The sequence below is a fragment of the Ictidomys tridecemlineatus genome, chromosome 11, assembly GCF_052094955.1.
Source record: "Ictidomys tridecemlineatus isolate mIctTri1 chromosome 11, mIctTri1.hap1, whole genome shotgun sequence".
Taxonomy (NCBI): Eukaryota; Metazoa; Chordata; class Mammalia; order Rodentia; family Sciuridae; genus Ictidomys; species Ictidomys tridecemlineatus.
This window is the reverse complement of record NC_135487.1, coordinates 124,886,515-124,911,066: the sequence shown is the minus strand read 5'-3', so window position 1 is coordinate 124,911,066 and position 24,552 is coordinate 124,886,515. Positions and strand designations below refer to the sequence as shown.

General features: G+C 37.9%; 2 protein-coding genes and 2 pseudogenes across 3 annotated transcripts in view; 1 reads left to right on the top strand and 3 right to left on the bottom strand.

The window, feature by feature from the left end:
- Window positions 1-24,552, bottom strand: part of LOC144368757 (Fc receptor-like protein 3) — a 611,935-nt gene that overhangs the window by 535,003 nt on the left and 52,380 nt on the right.
- LOC144368448 (Fc receptor-like protein 4) overlaps window positions 1-24,552 on the top strand; it is a 52,763-nt gene that overhangs the window by 22,508 nt on the left and 5,703 nt on the right. For both annotated transcript variants that reach the window (XR_013428202.1, XR_013428204.1), the window contains 2 exons: window positions 3,828-3,891; window positions 7,526-7,632. The gene's annotated coding sequence lies outside the window, so the exon portion shown is untranslated. The remainder of the gene's footprint in view (window positions 1-3,827; window positions 3,892-7,525; window positions 7,633-24,552) is intronic.
- Window positions 7,235-7,820, bottom strand: LOC144368450 (COMM domain-containing protein 2 pseudogene; annotated as a pseudogene).
- On the bottom strand, window positions 20,411-22,739 carry LOC144368199 (rho GTPase-activating protein 29 pseudogene; annotated as a pseudogene).

Sequence of the window (24,552 nt, the reverse complement as noted above, 5' to 3'; positions counted from 1 at the left end):
CTGCTGCCGCTCAGCACCTCAAGATTAGAGACGGACCAAGGAATGAGCTCAGAGGAATCAAAACACCCACATCTATCACCCAGCTTCCAGAAGACCCACTGGGTCCAAACATCATATTCAAAGCGGCTCTCAGTCTTGTAGATGGTCTCTTTAGTGGAAGAGAGGAGACATGCAGGAACCCTGGATGTACCCTTCCAGTCCCCGTTGAATAAGAAGCCACTCTAGAAAGAGGCTGGGTTGGTCTTTAGAAAGCCATTCTTCAGTTGTAATCCACAATGATTCTTTTAGAATGGAGTGACTAACAAAAAATGCAGAACGAGGGAAACTATCAAGATAGAACATTGAAGGTCCTGGGGAATAAGATTGATTGAATTATGCATCCATGTGGCATAACGAATCTTACTGTTAGTTATAACTATAAGACATCGATAAAAATTTTTAGAAGTACAAGATGGTCTTTTATTTTTACTATTATTTTTAGTTAACACACGATAATTGTACATTGAATACATGGATAAAATGTGTAATATGATTCAATCAACGTGATTGTCATATCTATCACCCCTCCCCCCCAAAATTCATCATTTCTGTTGGACATTCATCATTAATGTTGGACACATTAAAAATCCTCCCTGCTAATTGTTGTCAGCCACAGCTACCCTGCTGGGCTGTTGGACATTGCAAGTTATTCCACCTGACCCACGGTTCCCTATACTCACAGTTTCAGTTAGCTTTTTGTAGCTCTGACCAAGATATCTGACAAGAACAATTTAGAGGAGGGAAAGATTTTTGGAGTTCGTGGTTTCAGAGGTCTCTGTCCACAGATGGCCACTCCATAGCTCTAGACCTGAGGTGAGGCTGAACATCATGGCGGAAGGATATGGCCCAGAAAAGCAGCCCAAGACATGGCAACCAAGGAGCAGAGAGTGCAGTGCCTTCCACTCACCAGGGACAAAATATAAACCCCAGAGGCACACACCCCTACCTGTCTACAAATACCACCCAGTTAATCCACATCCGTGGATTAATCCACTGATTAGTTTAAGGCCCTTGCAACCCACTCATTTCACCTCTGAAAAATTCCTGCATTGTCTCACGCATGAGCTCTGGGAGGATCCCTCATATCTAAACCATAGCATTCTGCTCCTGGCCCCCCCAAACTTATGCCCATCTCACAATGCAAAGTACATTAGTCCATTTCCAAGAGTCTCCAGAGTCTTAACAGTTCCAGCATTGCCCCAAAGTCCAAGATCTCATCAGAGACTCAAGGAAAACTCTTAGCTACAAAAGTAAAGATTAAAAGCAATTTGCATATATCTAATATTTAATGGCACAGAGTAAACGTTTCCATTTCAAAAAGGAGAAAGAGGGGTATAGAAGGAAGAGATGGGATCAGAATAAGACTGAAGTCCAGTTGGGCAAACAAGTCCTGTGGATTCATGGCCAGCATCTAGGGCACATGGCATTATGATGCTCCTTCCAAAGACCTTGTGTACCCACTAACAATCCTCTCCCCAACCCTCACCCTTCCCAGCCTCTGATAAACACTATTCTGCTCTCTGCTTCTAGGACATCACTATTTTAGCTTCCACATAGGAAAATATACAGCATTTTTCTTTCTGTGCCTTGACATATTTCATTTAAAATCATGTCCTCCAAGCTCACCCATGTTGCTACAAACCACAGGATTCTCTCCTTTGTATGGGTAAATAGTATCCCAGTATATATACAGGCCATATTTTCTTTATCCATTCACCTGTTTTGTATAAGTTATTGTTTTACAATCTTTATTGGTACATGATTGTGAGATTCATTGATATGCAGACCTCCACATAACATAATTTGATTAATTTCACTCCCCAGTATCTCCCCTAGCTATCCCCTCCTGTCTCCTGCAATGACTTTCCTCTGCCTTCTGATCTCCCTTAGATTTTTATGAGATCCCCTTGTTCCCTTTTTCTGACTCCCACAGATGAGAGAAAACATATAACTCTTCACTTCTCAGAGTCTTGCTTATTTCATTTAACATGAACCTCTCAGTGAACATGGAGTTGGGTGAGGATGTACTTTTTCCTTCACGATGAGTGGCTTTTGAGAGGAGGGAAGAAGATACGTCTCATCCTCTCACTGTCTGAAGGCTCAACGTGCACAAAAGCCAGAAGTGGGATGGGGGAACTCCCAGTGTGTGCCTTTGGTCATTTATTCAGAAAGAATTTTTAAAGAACTATTAAGTGCCACACAATAGATGCTATCAGTGGAAAGAAAAAAAATGCATCTCCACTCTTAAGAATATCAGTGAAAAATAAATACAAGGACCATAAATAACATCCGTAGACTGTAGTGCAGTACCTTAAATTTGGGGTCAGACAGACTTGGACTCTCAAACACTGACTTTGAATTGTGATCCCTAATAGCTACCCAGCATTCACACATCACTACAAGTGAAGGGATCATAATGGAGTAAATAAGATGGTGTAATGATCCCCTGCCCATCCCTGTTTATCCATACCCTATGATCAATTGGTTGATTCCTCCGTTGGTGAATTTGCAATCCAGAGGTGGCTTCTATTAGCATTACTCTAGTTTACAGTTTAGACTGAGACCACGTTTAACCCTTCTCACTTAAAACTACATGAACTTAGAAAGATGACTGAAACGATGTGCCTGACTGTGATAGCCCCATGTATGTTCATGGTTAGTTGTTCTGAAAATGGAAAATGCATTGCAAAGAACATAGAAACAATTTAAGTCAAAGGTAGAGAAACCAGGTCATGTCTCAATCACAAGAGGGTGGTCTGTTTCCATTTATGCTGCACTTGTGGTGTGTGTAGGGTGCAGGGCAGTTGAGTTTTGCCAGGCTGCCATGCAGCCATCTCTACAACCTGGTGAGGCTCAGACTCTCTCCTGTGCTGGAGCCAGGCCCAGGCTCTCATCCCTACTACTCCTGACACCTCCTGACATGCCTGTCTTCACACAGCTCTTCTGGCAGACTGAGCAGCTGCAGATACTGGCGCTGAGTCCATCAGAAGGTGCAGGCTGCCAAAGCACAGTTACAGGGAGGCGAGGGGCAGGGCAACCTCTGACTGGGCTCTGACCTTTTCTGTACTTAGCTCTATTCCAGAGCCAGTGACCTGACAGAGCAGCGACGCAGGCAACCATCTCCTCATGTGATCTCACAAATCAGAGATGCTTTTCCTCTACTCCTAACTCCCTAAAAAAATCCTGACGTATTTCTGAGCTTAATTTGGCAAACATTTGTGTCTGGGGCTGCAGGGGGGGCCTGTGGACCCAGCACTTGCAGCTCTACACCCAGGTACCTGTCCGTGTGCTGTCTAGTCAAGCTGCAGCTCTTGAAGGTTGTTTCCCATCCCCTGGATTATTCCTCCTCCATCCTAAGAAACTCAAATAAATCATCAGCCAGGAGGAGATGGGAAGTCCATAATAAGAGAACAGAAAGGAGTGAAAGGAAGTCTTTAAGCCTCACCCTGCCTCCAGAAAAGGAGGAGGAATTGGAAGATTTGAACTGCGAGTTAGATTTAGAAACTTTTGCCTTTCAGTTTCTTTCCAAATAAAATGTGATAATCTCCAAAAGACCTTTTATTGAAGTCATAATAACTAGGCTTTCTATACATATGTTATGAATTAATGAAAGATTAAATGTTTAATTTGCTTTTAAATCATCATTAGGTTTATTAATATTAAAATTACTCTGCTCATGAATATCTTTTAGGTGGTTTGCTGTGACACTGTGAACTAAGGGGGAAAATGTTATTTGCTAATTACTTTAGATGACAATTCAATAGATCCTCACTTTTGTTTAAAAACAGATAAAATAAAACCAAGAAGATGTTCATGGGACTACACCAGCATTTTGGAAACCTGAAGACAGAGGTGAGTGCAACTGGCCCCGTGGAACAACTCATGAGAAGTCTGTGGGTTTCATAGTAACTATTAATCCTGCTCTAGAGAAGCTGTGCCACCAACAGACATGGCACAAGGAACCAGAGAACGAGAAGCAAAGTTTCCTGAACAGCCCTCTGGGAGGAAACCCATAGATCACTCATTGCTTTTATTTAAAAAAAAATTTGGGGGGGGGAGTAAGGTTACCAAGGATTGAACTCAAGGTCACTGAACCACTGAGCCACATCCCAGCCCTTTTTTGTATTTTATTTAGAGACAGAGTCTCACTGAGTTGCTTAGCATCTCACTTTTGCTGAGGCTGGCTTTGAACTCAGGATCCTTTTGCCTCCTGAGCAGATGGGATTACAGGAATATGTCACCATGCCCATAATCACTCATTGCTTTTAACCTTCTCTCAAGCCATCCAATGATTAACAAATATTTTTCTGCAGCAAAGAGTTCCCAGGCACTGCAAAGCTGGCACATCAAAGGGCCAGGGGTTCCAATCTGCTCACCATCACTACTTATCACCAACCTACCTAATCACCAGCTTGAAATGCTGGGTCCCACCAGACACCCCTGAGCATCTTCCCCTCTCGGCCTCCACACCGCACTGTCAGCACATTTGCTTCCAAATGCTTCACCTTTCTCCAAAGTCACCAAGAAGGGAGTCCAACTGCCTTGCGACTGCCAGCTTGTCTTCTTGATCATCTGTCCTCTACCCTCTGCCCTGTACTCTTTGTACAAAGCAGATCTGCTTGTGCTCTTCACTTGCGTGAAACTAACTTTAAATCAGAGCTCAGACACCTGCAGCCTGAGAGCATCCTGTCCCGCAGGGAGTCCCAGTCCTGCACTGAGAACCCCTTGGTGAGCCTTCAGATATGTCCTTTTCTAAACTCATTCTAAGGCCAAGAAATGTGGATGTCTGGGGGCGAGATCCAGGCACTAAGAACTTCCCAGGTGACTCCAGGGACAGCCAAGATTTCCCTGTTCTGTTCGCTGGTCAGATGACTGAAAAATGAGCACAGGTGTGGGAAAGTGCCTCTCCTCAGCATGTGGCCTTTGTTTTCCTCTTCCACCTCCATCCACTGCCCCCAGAAATCCATGCACATCATTGGAACATTGATTATTTTCTCATGTTTCAAAAGATATCAGATGCCAAAGATTCAATTGCCCATAACTCACATTGATAACACACTTACATTGTCCATACTGGCCTGCTTTTATTAAGTTTTTAGTTATTTCTCATAAACCTACCTTGAAAATTCAAGTGTAACAACTGTCATGGAAGTATATGCTTTCCCCTGCCTCCTTTCACCTTTAGGAGTTCTTATTCTCTCACTTTCTTTAAGGTTTTATTGAAGCTGTTAGTATTCCTAACATTATATGTGTATGTGTTTGTGTGTGTGTGTGTGTGTGTGTGTGTGTGTGTACAAATGCATATAAATGTATAACATTTTAGTGATCCTTTAACAAAAATATTCTGTTGAATGTATCTGCATTCTGTGTAGTCTGGGAAGAGATAAGGAGAGAGAATGGGAGAGAGATTAGTTTTGATGTGTTGTTTCATATTATGGGAGCAGACCATCTGAAATCCATGGCACTTGTCAGCAGGCTGGAAATTTAGGAAACAGTAGATGCTGCAATCTCCAGTCAATTCCATAAGTTAGCAGGTTGAAAACTCAGGTGAGTCTTCTATGTTTCAGCCTTGAGAATAATCTTTTCTGCTTTAGGAACCTCAGTTCTTGCTCCTCAGGCTGTCAACTGATTAGATGAGGTCCACCTACACTATAAAGTGTGGCCTGTGTTACTCAAAGTCAATGTTAATCACAGCTAAGAAGTATTTTTCCACATCTAGACTTATGCTTGACCAAACAACTGGGGACCATAACCTTGCCAGCTGGACACATAAAAATAGCCATCAAAGAGTGGTGGTCCTTAAACTCACCCACTGTGCTCACTGGTTTTGACTGGAGTCAGCCTGTGGATGTTCCTGGTTGCCTTGCTCACTCTCCTGCTTATGCACTTTTGAGAGGTCTCCAGGGTTTTGCTGCTCTGAACCTCATTGCTACAAGCTTCAGGCACAGGCCTCCCTTGTGTGGGACTGTCCGTGGTATATGTGCTGGGAATGTGGCTGCTGGTCACAGGGCATATGAGAGGTCAGCCCAGGGACCACACCCAGCTCTCTTCCTAGAAGCAGCAGCAGTTGCTACAAGTGTCGATCACATGTGAGATGCCCTGGGTCTAGTCTCCCTGGAGGTGTCCAGGCACTTTCTCACGGTCTCTAAGCTGTTGGCAATAAAACCTTCAGAAGCTGTTTCATTATGAGGTCTATATTTATTGTTATTGATAATGTTACATTCCTTTTCTGTGTTTGATAGTCATTTGTATTCATTTGTAAAATTTCTGGTCATATATTTTGGTCATTTTTAACTAGATTAATTATATTTTTCTTACCAATTTGTAGGTTATCTTTACATATTTTTAATTTTCAAGTGTGTTAATTATATTGAAACTCTATCAGTTATATTGAAAATATATTCTTAAATTTCTAAACATTTTTAGTTTAAGACATCATTTCCCCCGTATAATCAAGCATTGATTACATTATTCTTGTATCCATTATTTACAAATGTAAATGACAGTGTGTCTCTTAGTTGCTTTGGGTATATGGGAAAAATTAATCCTTGTGGAAATATTATTAACAATCACACAAAATTGAGTACTACTTAAATCAATGAACCATAAGTCAAACTTCAGCAATATGGTAAAAACTACTTATGTTTACATTCAAAGAAAAATACATGAACTTTCCATAACTATATGGGCATATAATTTAAAAAACTCATACTCACTTTACATTATTCTGTAGCTAGTAACATCATGAGATGCTTTTAAAAGTCAGAAATATTGTACTATTTATAAATACTCTGAACAGGAAAGGAATTAGCTGTAAATTTTATTCTCAAAATTGATCAATAAGGAGGAAAATACTAGTTAAGCAGACAAAAATGTACCAAAACCGGGGTATTACTTATATATACAGAAGATATGAACAGTATAGATTTATTTCTAGTTGATTCAATCCTATTTACACATTTAAAATACAAAATTCCATTTCAATCTGTCAAGAAGCTGACCACATTTAGCACCAGAAAAGGAATCTGATTGAGCTTCTGACCATGACCTCAATATCCTGGAATAGGAAAAGGAATTTCATGGAATCTAGATGCATTTATCAACACCAATTAATAAAAATTAATTCTGAAAAGTAATTCCTGAATTTCATCCATTCACAAATGAGTCAAAGGCATTAGGACCTTAACACTTGGTCCTACTTGATGTTGTGACCTACTCTCCTACAGTGGTTTGTTTTCATCTCCTCCAAGGATTGTTACAGTTGCTGAACTAAATGCAGTAGGGTGGCTGAGTCTGCCTGCAGAACTTTGGTGTTGTGGTCTCCATTCTGATTTAGGTGTAGTTTGATAGTCACTACTGGCTGAATCTGTTGCCTGAGACTTCTGCTTGCAAGTTGTACATGTAGTCGCCACTCAAGGCTGTGGTAACTGGGAAGGCTGGGTGCCAATTCACCCAGCATAGTTCTGATCCCTTTTCTGTTGTCCAGGTAAAGCTGAAGCAATAATTTGCTCAGTTCTTCAGAGAATCCCAGAAGAAAAACAGAGTCTTGGAAATCCACTTCAGAAATCATGAGTTGGAGCTCTCAGTGAGCAGGTAGGTCAACCCTTCCACACCATGCTGGACAGTGTTGCTGCTCACGTTGAGCTTTCTGGCGGCGCCCTCATAGACCTTGGGCATGGTCCCTGGCCTCAGGAACTCCACCCCGATCCACTCAAACTCCACTACCACTTCTGCAGGAAGGCCAGCTGCTCCTTAGGCTCTTCCCACAAGTCCAGCAGCATCTTCGCTGGGCACTCTTTTTCACCCCACAGCACCCCGTCTTCCTGTTTAAGACATCTTTGGACATACAGATGTCTTTAATGTTTTTAAAAAATATTGTTTAGTTATATTTGGAAACAATACTTTTATTTTATTTATTTATTTTTATGTGGTGCTGAGAATCAAACCCAGACCTTGCACATGGTAGGCAAGCTCTCCACCACCGAGCTCCAGCCCCAACCCCAGATGTTTTTAATGGGATGTGCTCAAATTAATAATCTTTTCTCATGTGATCATGTGTTTTCATGTGTTTTAAAAGCTATCTACAATACTTTCCACTAATCATTCTAAAATTTACTTTTAAAATATTAACATGGTTAATATATCTAGAGTTGACCATGCATATGGAATGATGTGGGAATGCAAGTGTGTATTTTATTTCTGGAATGTCAATTCTCCAGTCCCATTTGTTAAGTAATTATCTCTTTTCCTACTTCTCTATGATGCCATCTCCATCGTGAATCCAAGTTGTCCATGTGGACAGTTCTGTTTCTGAGATTCTTAAGAATGTGTTGATAAACTTGTGTTTTTATTCTATTGATAGATGATTCTTGCTACATCAGTTGAGAATGTTTCCTTCCACTACAGAGTAAAAAGAAAAAATATGATCATAAGACATCCACTTTTATAGAAGGGTAATAATAGTAACCTGTGTTATAGAGCTTTTCTTGGGAAGAATATATGTTGGACATATTTTTTTTTAATGTGGGAGTATCAGAACACTGATTATAGAACTCACTCAACACTAAATAGCCATGAAGCAGAGACCTGTCCCCCACCGATGGACAGCTCTCTTTCTTTCATGACATCTATTCTGACCCTATGAAAAGTCTACCCAAGTAAAATAATTACCACTTACTCAGTATTGTAAAGAGAGTTGTGAGAGACTCTGCATCTAATAAAAGAAAAAAATAGGCCTTAATCTTCATCATGTGGGATTAGGCCCCAACTTTCTTAATAAGACTCTTACTGTACAAGAATTAAAACCCATAATCAATAAATGGGATGGAATCAAGCTAAAAAGTTTCTTTTCAGCAAAAGAAACAATCTGTGAGGTGAACAGAGAGCCTACATCCTGGGAGCAAATCTTTACACCTCACATATCAGATAGTGCACTACTCTCTAGGGTACATAAAGAACTCAAAAAGCTAAACACTGAAAAACAAATAACCCAAACAAATGGGCTAAGGACCTGAACAGACACTTTTCAGAAGAGGATATACAATCAATCAATAAATATAAGAAAAAATGCTCATCATCTCTAGCAATCAGAAAAATGCAAATCAAAACCACTCTAAGATATCATCTCACTCCAGTCAGAATGGCAGTTATTAAGAAGACAAACAACAATAAGTGTTGGTGAGGATGTGGGGAAAAAGGTACACTCATACATTGCTGGTGGGACTGCAAATTGGTGCAGCCAATATAGAAAACAGTATGGAGGTATGGAAGCACCATTTGACCCAGCTATTCCTCTCCTCGGACTATATCCAAAGGACTTAAAAACAGCATACTACAACAACACAGCCACATCAATGTTTATAGCAGCACAATTCACAATAGCTAAAGGAGGGGAAGGCAGGGATGTGGGGATCGTAAAGATATTAGAATGAAATAGACATGAGCCAACCTAGATGTCCTTCAGTGGATGAATGGATAAAAAATGTGGCATATATACACAATGGAATTTTACTCAGTATTTAAAAAGAACAAAACCATGGCATTTGCATGTAAATGGATGGCACTGGAGAAGATAATGCTAAGTGAAGTCAGTCAATCCCCCCAAAAAACAAATACTGAATGTTTTCTCTGATATAAAAAGGTTGACTCATGGTGGGGTTGGGAGGCAGAGCATGGGAGAAATAGAGTAGAGGGGTGGGAGAGAAAGGGAGGGGGCAGGGGATTAGCAAGGATGGTAAAATGTGATGTATGAAGACTTGAATTGGGTGTCCACATACTTTATATACAAACAGAAATACAAAAATTGTGGTATATATGTGTATTAAGAATTGTAATGCAAAAAAAAAAAAATAGTGTTACCTTAGGTAGAGGTAATAGAAAGGAGGGGAAGGCAGGGGATATGGGGATAAGAAAGATAGTAGAATGAAACAGACATTATACTTTATATATATGTGACTGTATAACCAATGTGATTCTACAATATGTACACTCAGAAAAAGAGAAATTATATCCCATCTACGTATGATATATCAAAGTATATAAGTGCATTCTACTGTCATGTATAACTAATTGAAACAAATTAGAAATTTAAAAAAGAGAGAATTGTGGCTTTGACCAATAGCGTTGCCCTTGCATCTCCCAAAAGAGCAAGAGTGCATGGCTCTTGGAAAACTCCCTCTGCTGAGAACCCTTGCTTACCTTCAGTCTGGTCCTCACAATAGACCTCTTACATTGTTACTGAGAAAGCCTAATGTGTGCATGGGAGTGGGTATGTCATGAGGAATAGAACATTCAGACATTTAGATTGTATATTGCTTCCATTCTGCATTCTTCTTGCACACTACCCTAGTGTGTAATTTTGCAATGAATTTCCTCTTGCATTTTACTGAACATTTTTAAATTCTTCAAAAACTCTGTGATTCTAGAATGCTGAGTTGTTTTGTGAGCCTCTGTGTTTCCATGCAACATGGAATGTCTAATTGATAGGAGATTGCTGTTACATCAAAGTAGTTTTGTACTTAATGTAATTTCTACTTTTTTTACTTAATGTAATTTGTACATATTTGTACTTAATGTAATTTCTACTAGCATTATACTATTTTAATCAGAACAACTTTATAATGACAATAGCTTAATTTATAATAATAATAGCTAAATAGTTAATTGATAGGCCAGACCCACTCCAGGTTCCTCTTTAGATATCATGGTGTTTAGCCTTCAAAATACTTTTTTTGAGGGTGAGAATGTACTGGGGATTGAATTTAGGGGCACTCTACCATGGAGCCACATCCCCAGCCCTATTTTGTATTTTGTTTCAGAGACACGGTCTCACTGAATTGTTTAGTGCCTGCTTTTGCTGACGCTAGCTTTGAACTCATGATCCTCCTGTCTCTGCGTTCTGAGCTGCTGGCATTACATGTTTGCACCACCACACCTGGCTACCTTAAAAATACTTTTAAAAATGGCCTAGACTAAGTCTTATATTGCCAAATGTAGTATATGCTTTTATGTATTTATGTTCTTTTGAACATCCCCTAATAAAATTTTATAATCTATCTACAGAAGTCTTAAGTCTATTTTTTGATTATTTAGGCATTTTCAGTCTCTGATACTATTGTAAATAGCATATCCTGTTCAATCACAATTTCTAATCATTTGCCACTGGAATATAAAACTTTATTTTTACTTTTATACCTCAAGCTTTTATTCAGGAACTTTGACAATTTCTATAGGTATTTCCAAGAATCTTTCTGGAGATTACATTTTTTTTTCCAAAATATAAATAGTTTGGGCTGGGGATGTGGCTCAAGCGGTAGTGTGCTCGCCTGGCATGTGGGAGGCACTTGATTCGATCCTTAGTACCACATTAAAAAAAATAAAATAAAGATATTGTGTCCATCTAAAAATAAAAAATAAATAAAAAATATGAAAAAAATAGTCATCATTTGAAAATAATGCAAGTTTAAGCTTTCTATATTTTAGTATTCCATTCTTTTACTTTCTTTTATTCTCATTATATTTTACTCATGAGGATCTCCAATACAAATTTGATTAAACATGGTGATCCCGGGTATGATTATTCTCATTTATAGTAAACATTTCTAGGGAGAAGAGATGCTAGCAAGAAGTCTGACTGGAAGCCCTACCATCCTTCCTCCCACAAAGAAAACTCCCCAAATAAGCAATGCATTTTGGTGTACAGTGGTTTGCAGACAGGTGCATGCCAGCATCATTTGCAGGTCATCATCATAATTGACCTCCTTCTTCACCTGAGGCTGCTGGCCTCTCTTCCCTGGTTCCCAGGCACTGCTCATGTGATTTGCTCTCCTGGGCCCTTCTCCACATTGACAGAAGGGAGCTGAGCCATTGTGGTTGGATGGTAAACACCAGAACATATTTACAGTCCCGCAGAACTTCTAGCACCATGAAGAGTGCAGGCTCTGCAGCCAGCTGCCTGGGTGCTGGCTCAGCTCCTGCTGCAGTTCTGCCCTGGGCAAGTCCACTGCACTAGCCCTACCTGCCTTCCTCTGTCAAGACTGACTCCTGTGTGGAGATATGTTGGCATGTGGTCTTAATGATCTACTAAGGAACAGGCTTAGAATTACTTGGTATGTAATAAGCAGTCAAAACTAAAAATTTTAACTTATCTTTTCTTAATATTCCTCATTAGGTGCTCCAGATCTTGTGATAGTAAAGTTAATGGAAGCTGGCTGGGTTCAAATTCTGACTGAACGACTCATTTGGAGCATATTATTATACCAAGATCAGCCTGTTAGGCTATAGGATTAATACTACCTACTTCATAACACAGAGTTGTTACAGAAGTAAATAAAATAAATGGAATTAAGCACTTTGTATAATGCCCAGCATGTAATAAATAGGAATTACTAAACATCAGTGCAGGGTTTTTAGACCCTATGATTACTGATACCAGATTTAAGATCAAAGATATCATATAGGACCCTATTTTCATATATCAATTGGAAGTTAGCTCTACTAGTATCTAGAACTGCAGTAGCAAGAAGTAGTTTTTTAAATCAGTGTTTATGAACTCTTACAAGAAAAATATATTAGAAAAAATTTAGTGAGATATAGTTAAAAAAGTATATTCACATATGTATATTCACTAAAGGCAGACCACAGTCAAAAAAAGTTAGAAAGTTCCTTATGAATTTCAAAAGTCTAGTTTGACCCCTGTTGAGCAGTTAGTCAAGAAAGAACTTTCACTGTGTTAACACACCCCTCACTTGGCTTTGTTTCATGGAAGAATTTCCAGTCTGTTATTTCAGTGCTGTGTTATTATGCATTAGATGAAGGAGTTTTCCTGGTTGGTTTTCTATTTGTAACATTCAATTGATAATCAACCCAGATTTGTATACAAGAGTTGGGACTTTTAAACTCATTACGATGCTTTTTTGTATATACACAGCAAAGAGGCTACTTTCCAAATGATGTTATTTTGCCAACAACATGAATGAGATGCTGCTGATTCGACTGGCTTGTTAAGAAGGTCCTTTTTTTTTGGTTTCAGGATGTCCTCTTGTAGGTCACAATTTGCTGGTTTTTTTTTTTAACATGTATCGTGTTTAATTTTATTGACTATTCTTTAACACATCCACAATACCAGTATCTTGATGTGATGCTTCCTCTTTATCAGTGTGTCCAATAGACCTTTCTGCCATGACAGAAATGTACAGTATCTGCACTGCACTGTCAGGTATGATAGCCACCAGCCCATGTGGTTACTAAGCTCTTGAAATAAGTGGTGGTACTGAGATACTGAAATTTGATTTTGTAGAATTTTAATTAATTTAAATAGTCATACAAGGGTTTTGGTTCCTGTATTGAATGACTAATATGTAGGTTAGCAGAAGACATTTTAATTGGTGTTCATTATAATTTTTTCCTGATCTTTTTCCTTACCTGCCTTTCTTTCTTTAATCCTTCCTTCCTTCCATTCCTTTTTCCTTTCTCTCTCCCTCACTTTCCCCTTTGCCTTTCCCCCTTTACTCTCCTTCCCTCCTTCCTTCCTTTCTTCCTTCCTTCCTTCCTTCCTTCCTTCCCTCCCTCCTTCCTTCCTTCCTTCCTTCTGTCCTTCCTTCCTTCCTTCCTTCCTTTTTTCCTTCCCTCCTTCCTTCCTTCCTTCCTTCCTTCCTTCCTTCCTTCCCTCCTTCCTTCCTTCCTTCTGTCCTTCCTTCCTTCCTTCCTTCCTTCCTTCCTTCCTTCCTTCCTTCCTTCCTTCTGTCCTTTCTTCTCTCTGACACTGGAGCTCAATCCCAGGGCCTCAGCATGCAAGGAAAGTGCTCTACCACTGAAACACATCCCAGCCTTCAGGAGAGTTTTCAATTAAAGTCTCCTGAAAGAAAGCTCGCTGCACAAATATGATAATTACAATTTTAGGAATGGGAGGTCCATGCCTTTATTCCCAGAGGCTTGGGAGTGTGAGGCAGGAGGATCATAAGCCAGTCTCAAAAAATTAGTGAGATCCTATCTGAAAAAATAAGATCTCTGAATGTGACTCAGTGGTTAAGCTCCCCAGGGTTCACTCTGCAGTTCCAAGGGGAAGATAAGAATTTTACAAATGGGAAATAACATTTTTGAAATAGTACAAATTACATAATTTTAGCTTCAATTTAAAAGTTTACTCCTATTCTCAGACTTTATTTACAGGACATTCTGCTATTTTTTTCTTGAAAACATGGTACTTAAACAAATCTGACTTTTTCAAATGTGAAAATAGAATCCACTGAGAGTTAGCTCCCAATTCTTGATAGTATTTATTTGTAAGTTCCACAAATACAGAAAGGTTTTTTTGGTTTTTTTTTTTTAGTACTGGAAATTGAAGGCAGAGCCTTGCACATGTTAGGCAAGCACTTAACTGTGAGCTTTATTCCAGCTCAGTAAGTGTGTTTAAAGATTGTCTTGTCTCTGTTATCTAGCATAGTGATGGTATATAGTAAATTGTCATTAAATGTTTGTTTAATTATTATAATTAAATATCAACAACCTAAAGCTTCAAACTACACAACAGTCCTTAAATCCTACAATCCAATAGTGACATCAGTTCATGTTAGCAGCGAGAAAAAGATGGGATCAGGGCCACAGTGCAGTGATCCCTGGCTGGTAGCTGAAACCTCAGGATGCAAGCTGCATCAGCACAGTGCACTGCCATGTGTATGGACACATATTTGGAAACAGCCCAACTAGAATCAAGGTCTATTTACCCTACAGTCTTAGGTTCAGAGTTAGAAAAAACTTTCCACATGATTTAAACCAACATTCTTTCCCCAGAAACATTTCTCTTTACAGTGTATTAAACATGGTTGCTATGGTCTGAATATGTTCTTCCCAAATGTACATGTTGTGACAATCACCATTGTGACAGCAGCAAAAGGGACAATGAGACTTACCATACTCTCAAAATCAACTTAAACTATTTCTCAATTCTAATGATATATACATTTTCACTGGTTGATAGTACAGGTAGAAAAAGTATGGAATGTGATTTATAAGTCAAAACATGTGATTAGGTCATGGGGCTCTATATTTTTTAACAGAATGAATGCCCTTATATAAGAGGCTTCATACGTCATTCACATCCCTTTCCCCGCTTCTGCTTTCTGTCATCCAATGAAGCAGCAATACACACCATCTTGGACAATGTGAATATACTTAGTGTTACTTAAGTGTACACTTCAAAATGGTCTAAATGGCAAATTGTAAGTGTATTTTACAGTAAAAACATCGAAAGATGCATTTTCTATTGTTCAGTGTTTCCTGCTATTATTTAGTGATCACATTCATTAAGAGCACTAACTAACCAGGCACATTGGCTCATGCCTGTAATCCCATTGGGAGGCTGAGGCAGGAGAATTGCAAGTTCAAAGGCAGCCTCAGCAAAAGCAAAAGCAAGGTGCTAAAAAATTTAGTGAGACCGTGCTCTAAATAAAAAACAAAATAGGGTTGTGGATGTGGCTCTCTGGTACCCAAAAAAAGAAGCACTAATCAAAATTTCACAACTCTGTATTTGAGATTCAATTCTGCTTGCTGCATCTCTGAAAACTAAAAGCATGTCACTCAGCTAAGCCTCAGTTTCCTCATGTGTAACACAGGAATTATAAAATGCTTACTTATCCATTAGAGGTTGCTGTGAAATTTCAACTTGGTAAAGTGTAAATACACAAAGAAAGCTCAATAAATGTTAGATCTGATTTTATTTTTAAGTTTTCAAACCAATTTTATTCTTGTACTTTGTATAAGGAAGGCTACAAAATGTCTTTACCATTAAAAAGGCCATTTGCTCATTTCTACTTAGTCCTTAATGTTATGGAGAACTATAAGACAACATGCCCTAAAACCCATTTTATATCATAGTCAAGTGATGAGCCCATGTGTTGACCACTGGGTCAATAGTTAATAATCTTAAAGTATCATACTCCAAGAGGCAACAATTTCAGAGAAGCCAAAATAACTTATTGTACTTGAAATAATTTACATATAATAATGTGTGTATAAACCTGTACATATAATTTTTATCAAGTATAATATGATCATACAAAAACATTGACTCACAATATAGTTCACACATACCAAAGAAGGCTATTTTATTTTTGTCCCTTTTACATCATATTTTAGGCAAGATGATGAAACCCAGAAAATAAAAGGAATGGACTAGTTTCTAAAAACTGGGTATTTTATAAGTGAAACACATTCAGTCATCTACATCTCTCAAATTGCAAACAATGTGACTTACTGTACTCTCAAAATGAACTTAAATAAATTATTGCTCAATTCGAATGATATTTACGTTTTCACTGGTTGATAGTCCAAGTAGAGAAAGTATGCAACGTGATTTATTAGTCAAAACATTTCATACAAAAGGATTTTTTTGGGGGGGTACTGGAAATTGAACTAAGGGACACTCAACTATTGAGCCGCATCCCCGGTGTTATTCTGAATTATATTTAAAGAAATGGTTGCTAAGAGATTTGCCATTGCTAAGGCTGGCTTTCTATTTGAGATACACCTGTCTCAGCCTCCCAAGCTATTGGTATTAGAGGCATACATCCAAAGGAATGGTTTTAACCAAACCTTCATAATGTCAAGAGAAAATGCATTGAAATTAAAAGTATCTGAAGCAAGCGTTTTTAAAGACCATTTTAAAAAATACAAAAAAGGTTAAAAATGTCATAAAATAAAAATTTATACAGATAAAGTTAAGAGGTTAAAAATTATCAAATGTATTAAAATCATCTAAAGTCAAATAAGATATAATTTATGTATATAATATAAATTATAATATTATATAAATATATTATATAAATATATAATACATATATAATACAAATTAAAAACAATATAATTATATAACATTCCAATTTATATTATATTATATATAATACATTTATTTTATTATATATAATAAAATAAAAATATATAAATTATACATATTTTATGTATATTAATATATAAACTTATATATTAATGATAATATATCATATATAATTTATATAATATATTTACATAACATACTTATATATTTATATATAAATTATATATATTAATATATAAATAGATAAATAAATATTATATAGATTATATATTACATATCAAAATGTTTATGATTCATATTGTTTTCTTTAATATAAATTATATATATTATATGAAATACATATTATTATAAACACATAATAAAATAATATATAAACTTAATATATAAATATTATTTTATTATATATAACATATTTATTATATATCATATAATATATTTAGATTTATATTAATTTATATTATATTGCATTCATTGTAATGTAATTATATAATAATATAATTTCTATTATTAATATGCTAATAATTCAATTATTATATTAGTATAATTTATATTTATATAATATATAAAACATAAGGATTATAGTATAATTATAAATTAACAACTTATAATATATCATATAGATATATGTAAATCTATAATATGTAGTATATAATATATAATATATAAAAATATTATAATTTAAATTATATAGTTTAGTTATTTGGCTTTAGATGGTTTTAATGCTTCTGATAGTGTTTTATCCCTTAGCTTTATCTGTACAAATTTTTATTTTATGACAGTTCCAAACTTTTAGTATTTTTTTTTAAATAACAAACATTTATTGGTGTCACTTATGGTAGAAAAAAGTTCCTACACCAGATTTGCATGACCCAATCATTAAATAGAACATTTATGAGGTGAACACACATCCTGACCCACATTTTTATATCCAGTTTTTTAAGATAGCCAATTCCTCCTCTCTCTCTCTTCCCCAAAACATGTGAGCAACTTCCAATGGAAAGCGGTAAACAGCCACTCGGGCTATAGCATTTTCAACTCCACTTTGAGGTGAAGATTCCAATTACATTGGAGACTTAAGTTCTCTCAGTTTTCTCCTAAGGAAAGTTCTGAGTCTAGGATTTACAATATTACAGCACTAGCAGATCAGTGTCTTCAACTCGTCTCTTTCTGCTGTATCCTCTTCACCAGTTGGGGGAGGGCCTACACTTTCATTGAGTTTGCTGATAATTGGCTGAACAATTTCTTCTAGTTCCTTCTTTTTAGTTTTGAAGTCTTCAATGTCAGCTTCTTGGTGGTTTCCAGCCATTCAATCTTTTCCTCTACAGCTTTTTCCATGGTCTCCTTATCTTCAGAGGAAAGTTTGCTTCCCAACTTTTCTTTATCTCCAATCTCATACTTTAGAGAGTAGGCATAGCTTTCCAGCTCATTCCTAGTATCAATGCACTCCTTGAGTCTTTGTCTTCCTCAGCAAACTTCTCAACATCATTAACCATCTTTTCAATTTCTTCAGGTGTCAGGCAATTTTGGTCATTGGTAATCGTAATCTTTTTTGTGTTCTCTGTACCTTTGTCTTCACATGTATCTCAAAAGTGACTTCAATCTGGGGGACCCCACAGGAGGAATTCCAGTGAGATCAAATGTACCCAGAAGGTGGTTGTATTTTTTCAGGGTCCTTTACCTTCATAGACCTTGATTGGAACAGTAGGTTGATTATGAGAAGCTGCAGAAAAGATCTGAGACTCTAGGTGGGTACCACAGTGTTTCTTGGTATCAGTTTGGTCATGACTCCTCCCACAGTTTCAGTACCAAGTGTCAGGGGCATACTTCAAGCAGTACTAGGTCACCTGTATCTTGATCATCAGAGAGTACACCAGCCTGAACAGTGTCACCATATGCAACAGCCTCATCTGGGTTTATGCCACAGGATGGATCCTTGCCATTGAAGAACTCTTTAACAAGTTGTTGATCTTTGGAATTTGAGTAGAGCCACCAAGAAGAACAATCTCATCAATATCAGACTTCTTCAGGTCAGAATCCTCCAGTACTTTCTGAACAGGATTCATGGTAGACCAGAACAGGTCCATGTTTTCTCTTCAAATTTTGCCTAAGTCAGGGTTTCAGAAAAGTCTTCTCCTTCATAGAAGGACCAATTTTCATTCTTGCTTAATGTTGAGCAGACAGGGCGCACGTGGCCTTTTCCACTTCATGCTGGAGTTTCTGCACAGCTCTGTTTTCTTTCCTAACATATTTGCCAGTCTTCTTTTTGAACAGCCCGATGAAATGCTCCATAACACGCTGGTCAAAGTCTTCTCCACCCGGATGAGTATCTCTATTGCTGGCCATGACTTTGAAGACATCAAATTGTCAATGGAGAGAAGAGACACATAGAAGGTTCCACCACCCAGATCAAACACCAGGATGTTCTTCTCTCCCTCCCTGTTATCCAGGCCATAAGCAATAGCAGCTGCTGTAGGCTCATTGATGATCCTCATAACATTCAGGCAAGCAAGAGTTCCAGCATCTTTGGTTGCTTGCCACTGGCATCATTAAAATGGACTGGTATAGTAACACTGCATGGGTAAACTTCTTTCCCAAATAAGCCTCTGCAGTCTCTTTCATTTTAGTGAAAATCATGGCAGAATTTCTTCTGGAGCAAAGGTCTTAGTTTGCCCACCTCCAATATCAACCTGAATGTATGGTTTAGGTTTCTCTTCAAACACTTTGAAAGGCAAGAACTTGATCTTTTGCTGCACAGAAGGGTCATTCCCAGTACTGCCAATGAGCCACTGGGCATCGAAGACCATGTTCTCAGGATTGGAGGTGAGCTGCTTCTTGACTGTATCGCGGATCAGACGTTCTTCTTCAGGGGTGAAGGCCACATAAGATGGCCTGATGTGGTTGCCCTGATTCTTGGAGATGATCTCCAGTGGCCATTCTTGAATACCCCGATGCAGGAGTAAGTGGTCCCCAGGTTGATGCCGACCAGGGTACCCATGTCCTTTTCTTGTCTTCCTCCTCAGCTGTGCTGCACAGAGCAGCAGCAGAACTGCGGCCACCAGAGAGAGCTTCATCTTGCCCTAGCTGTTGGCCACTTGCTCTCCTCAGCAGAAAGCCAGAAGTCGCAGGCAATCCAGCAACAGGCCACAGCTGAGCGCAGAAAGGTTACAGGTCTCTTACGCTCAAGATGCCTCAACTCTGTCTGTCTGTGTTGTCTCTGCCAATGTCTCAAACTTTTTAGTATTGAATTGCATTTTCTTTCTACAATTTTGTTAATTACCATATGTAAAAATTAACAAGTAGAATGCTAGTAAACACAGATTCGCAAGCTTTTACGCCACTATGTAAATATTAACAAAGTTAAGTAAATTGCCAATGCTTCCATACATGCTATAACAACACAAGTGTTCAAAGATGCACTAGAACATTATGTGGGAAAAAAATATATTCATACCCAATCAAGATTTTTCAGGCACTTGCATTCAGAAGCATTTTATGAATCAGCACAAGGTTTGCTCCAAAATAAAGCTCATTTTTCCCTACTGCCTCTATTTGTTGAGAACAATATTATACATTAAAGATGCATTTACATGAAACATTTTATAGAGAAAATTATTTTAAATTTAAAATTATAATACTTATTTTATGCATAACTTCAAAAACACAGAATTTAAAGACAATACCAGTGAGCACTCTCATTCTATATGACTAAAACACTACCATTCTATATGACTAGCAAAGACAATACAAGGCCAAAAGGCAAAATAGACACTTTGGCAATCCTATACAAAAGAGGTTCTGTTACAATATTCTATCATAAAATAAACAAAATGCATAAAAATGAAACAAGAAAAAGAAAAACTGAATTTTGACAACTACACAAACTGTGGCATTTCAAATTCAAGGTCTTGTAACTCTTCCATTTGTTTGAGCCTGAGTCCCTGGCACATTGGATTCAGGTCAGGTAGGCCGATCTCCTCAGAGTTCTCTTTAGGCTCAGCAGCTGGCTTCAAAGCATAAGCGGATGTGCTGTCTGCCTCTGGGACAGATTTCTCCACATGACTCAGGGGAGGAAGAGCTGTGCTAGGAGGCACTGCTGCTGAAGGTGAAGCTGGTCTCTCCTCAGTCCCCCTGACTTTGCTGGTCGGGGTGGGTGGTTTGTAAAATGTTGTCCCAAGATGGGGCTGCAGTATTCTGGGTGCTCTTGCAGGAGCAAGACTGTGAGAATGAGAGGACAGTCTCACTGGTGCCTCTCTTGCTGCACTGGCTGGCGTGTTGGGCTGTGTGGCACCGTTGGAATGGTCACCACTAACCTTAATGCTCATTGTCACTTTTTCCTGGAGTACACTTGGCACAATCACTGCACTCGTGCCAGTTAAGTTCTTTGGTTCACATTGTTGTCCCTGAGTTTTTTGTGGAATCTGCTGATCAAAACCATTAATTTGGGAGCCCAAACTAGTAGGGGTATCTTTTCTATTAAGTCCTCCAAAGGTAAGATTCTGGCCAAACTTGTCTGAATTGACAATTCCCACATTTCTGCGGTTTTTCTCATTAGGGGAGCTTGCAAGATGGAACCTATCTACAGGCAAACAGCAACATCTGATCTTGGGGCTTGGCATAGGCCTCTGTATATCATTTGTTGTCACATCAGATTTCAGACTAAGTGGTTTCATGGTTTTACACATATTGTCCATCTTTTGTGATGATGATTCAAGTTCTTTGTAACCTGGAAAAGAAGAGATTGTTTTTAACTTCAAGAAGCTTGGTTAATAAGGAAGTGTGGTTATTTGTGAATGGGCATTCTCTCAAACAACAGAGTCTTACATATTTTTTCCAACATTAGTTTCTCAGTCATCTATGCAGAGGAATTAAAAATCCATACAATATTAAAGGCACATTTTTAATTAAAGCATTACTTTTTAAGATTTATCTTAATAAAACAAATAGTCATAAAGAAAATAAAATTTAAAAAACACTTCCTGTAGTAACTTGTTTTAATATACTACCCATGAATGAATATTTTCTGTGTTAAGCCTTTCCTGATTTCAACAGGCAGACAATGGTAACTCTAGAAGAGTAACACTATTCTGTACACCAACAAACGCCATGTCCTGAATCCCAAGGACTTTGCCTGTCACTTAATCTGCTTTCCAGCTACATTCTGTCCATACTGAGGGCAACACACCAGAGAGGACTTGGATGCTCTTTCAGCTGATCCACTAATACAGTCCTGCAGAACTTCTAGCACCACTTCTAGCTGCCTGGGTGCTGGCTCAGCTCCAGCTCCATTTCTGCCCTGGGCAAGCCTAGTGCACTAGCCCTACTTGCCTTCTTCTGTCAAGACAAACTCCTATGTGGAGATATGTTGGCATGTGGTGTTAATGATCTTCTAAAGAAAAGGCTCAGAATTACCTGGTATGTAATGAAAATGTCAAATATTTTAAAATTATTTATTGTTATTACTATACCTACCTGGGAATCCAATTTCATTGGACAGCGAAACAAGGTTACATTTATGAATGAGAGAGGATGAGGTTCAAACCCTGAATCAACAATAATTTAGGGACATGACCCTTGGCATTATTTACCTTCCTCAGACTGTTAGCTATGGCTTAAAGGAGGCCAAGGATCATAGCACAGAAGTGCTAATAAGATCAAATCATATAAATGGAATCAGTGAGTCCAGTGCTTTTCTTTGCAGAGAGGTAATGGACTGTCTTTGTTTTCAGACTTTCTCAGGCTACACTCATTGATATTTCATTAATTTTATATATCAAATTTAACATTTATGGCTATATATTAAAAAATTCAGATTTAGATCTACTAAAGCAGTAATGAATGAAAGGTTTTCAACCCCCTTACCAGAAACCATTCACTGAAATAAAGCAATCAATAAACAGTGAACAAAAAGACTGGAGCCGAGAAAATGGAAGACATGTGTGCTTAATGTGCTAAAGTTAGGCCACAGGTAAAGGGACATCAAAAAACTTTAGGAGTCTATTTTTTTGAGTTTCAGGAGTCCAGCTTTTTTCTGTTTTGACTTTAATTGATGACAAAGAAGTAAAGGTGAAAACAAATCTCAGAAAGAGAACAAAAATAATTTATGAATTTCAAGATATCTTTTTACAAGAAAGAAACAAAGGATGATATTCATTTAAATGACATTCATTAAACTTTCTCCATGGCTAGAAAAGTTAACTAATAAAACCTTGAAGTTTGAACTTACCTCAAATTAATACACCTTGTTTTTTTTAAAAGGATGAGTATTGTAGATGGACACAATATTTTATCTTTATTTATTTGTTTTATATGGTACTGAGGATCCAACTCATGGCCTCACACATGCCAAGGCAAGCGTTTTACCACTGAGCTACAAGTCCAACCCTCACCTTGGTTTTTCATCACGACTTCTTGGCAAAGTTTGAAATATGCAAAGATATATGGTACATGACCACTCACCAATGAGACATGCATCCCATTTTTCCCATGCATTTTGCTTGCATTCTGATTCCTCAAATGATGTAGCCAATTCATAATTGTTAATTTCAATATCTTCAGTGTGGATATCCTATTGATACAAGAAAAGTTTTAAACTAAAAGCAAAACACATCTCAAAAACAAACAGTTCAAAGACTATTAACTTGTTAACATATACATCACATATTTAATCCAATTCTGTAATGGTCAAAACTCACTTGCTTTGTAGAAAAATATTGTGACTTTGTGGAATGTTCTGTTGATATTACCTGTTTGGAAGGAGGGCTTTTATCCACACAAGGTGCAACAACATCAGTACTGGATGAAATATTTTGTGGCTCTAAGGACCCATCGAAGATCATCTGTGCATTGGTAATTAGAAACTCTACTAACAGGGCCTGATTGGCATATGCAGCAATAGAGGAGGAGATGGTACCAGGAGTGGTTGTAGGCCTGGGCCTCATCACACAGGGTCCAAATACCACCCCCAAGTTTTTTGAGTTCATCAGGTTTTCTTCGGAGTGGTCTACAACCCTGAAAGGAAGAACACATAAAGTGTATGAGATTTGCCTAATAGATGTCCTTAATGGTAGTTTCCTATGACTTGAGAAGGGTGGAGAAAACTCGGGCTATAGAAGACTACAAAACGTTTGTCAAGGGTCAAGGTTGGTGCGTCTAGGGAAAGAATCCTTTGTTTCATTATGATACTTACCACACACCAAACTGAGTTTCAGAGTACTATTTTAGGATAAAATGCATGTAAGTCGAAGGAACTACTGAACTCAGTAGCAGAAGGAAGAAAAACACCTCTAAAAATTTAACCATCTTTGTATGTGGGATATATTCCCCGTTTCTTATACTGGAATCAAAAACATCACTGTCAATTTCTCTGTCACTGCCAGTTAATTTTCTTTTTTAAAAAATAATTTTTACGTAGAGATGGACACAATGCCTTTATTTTATTTATTTATTTTTATGCAGTGCTGAGTATCAAACCCAGTGTCTCCCATGTGCTAGGCAAGTGTTCTCTCACTAGCCACACTCCCAGCTGCCCACAGCTAGTTTTCTAGCTTAAATGATTCTCTCTCCTGAACATCTCTCTGTTCCATTGCCACTATCAATGTTCTGGTTTTACTTCAAACACTCTCAGCTTGTTATTTCTATGACTATCTAAGGAAATCTGTCTCTGCCTGGTTTAGCTATCAGGA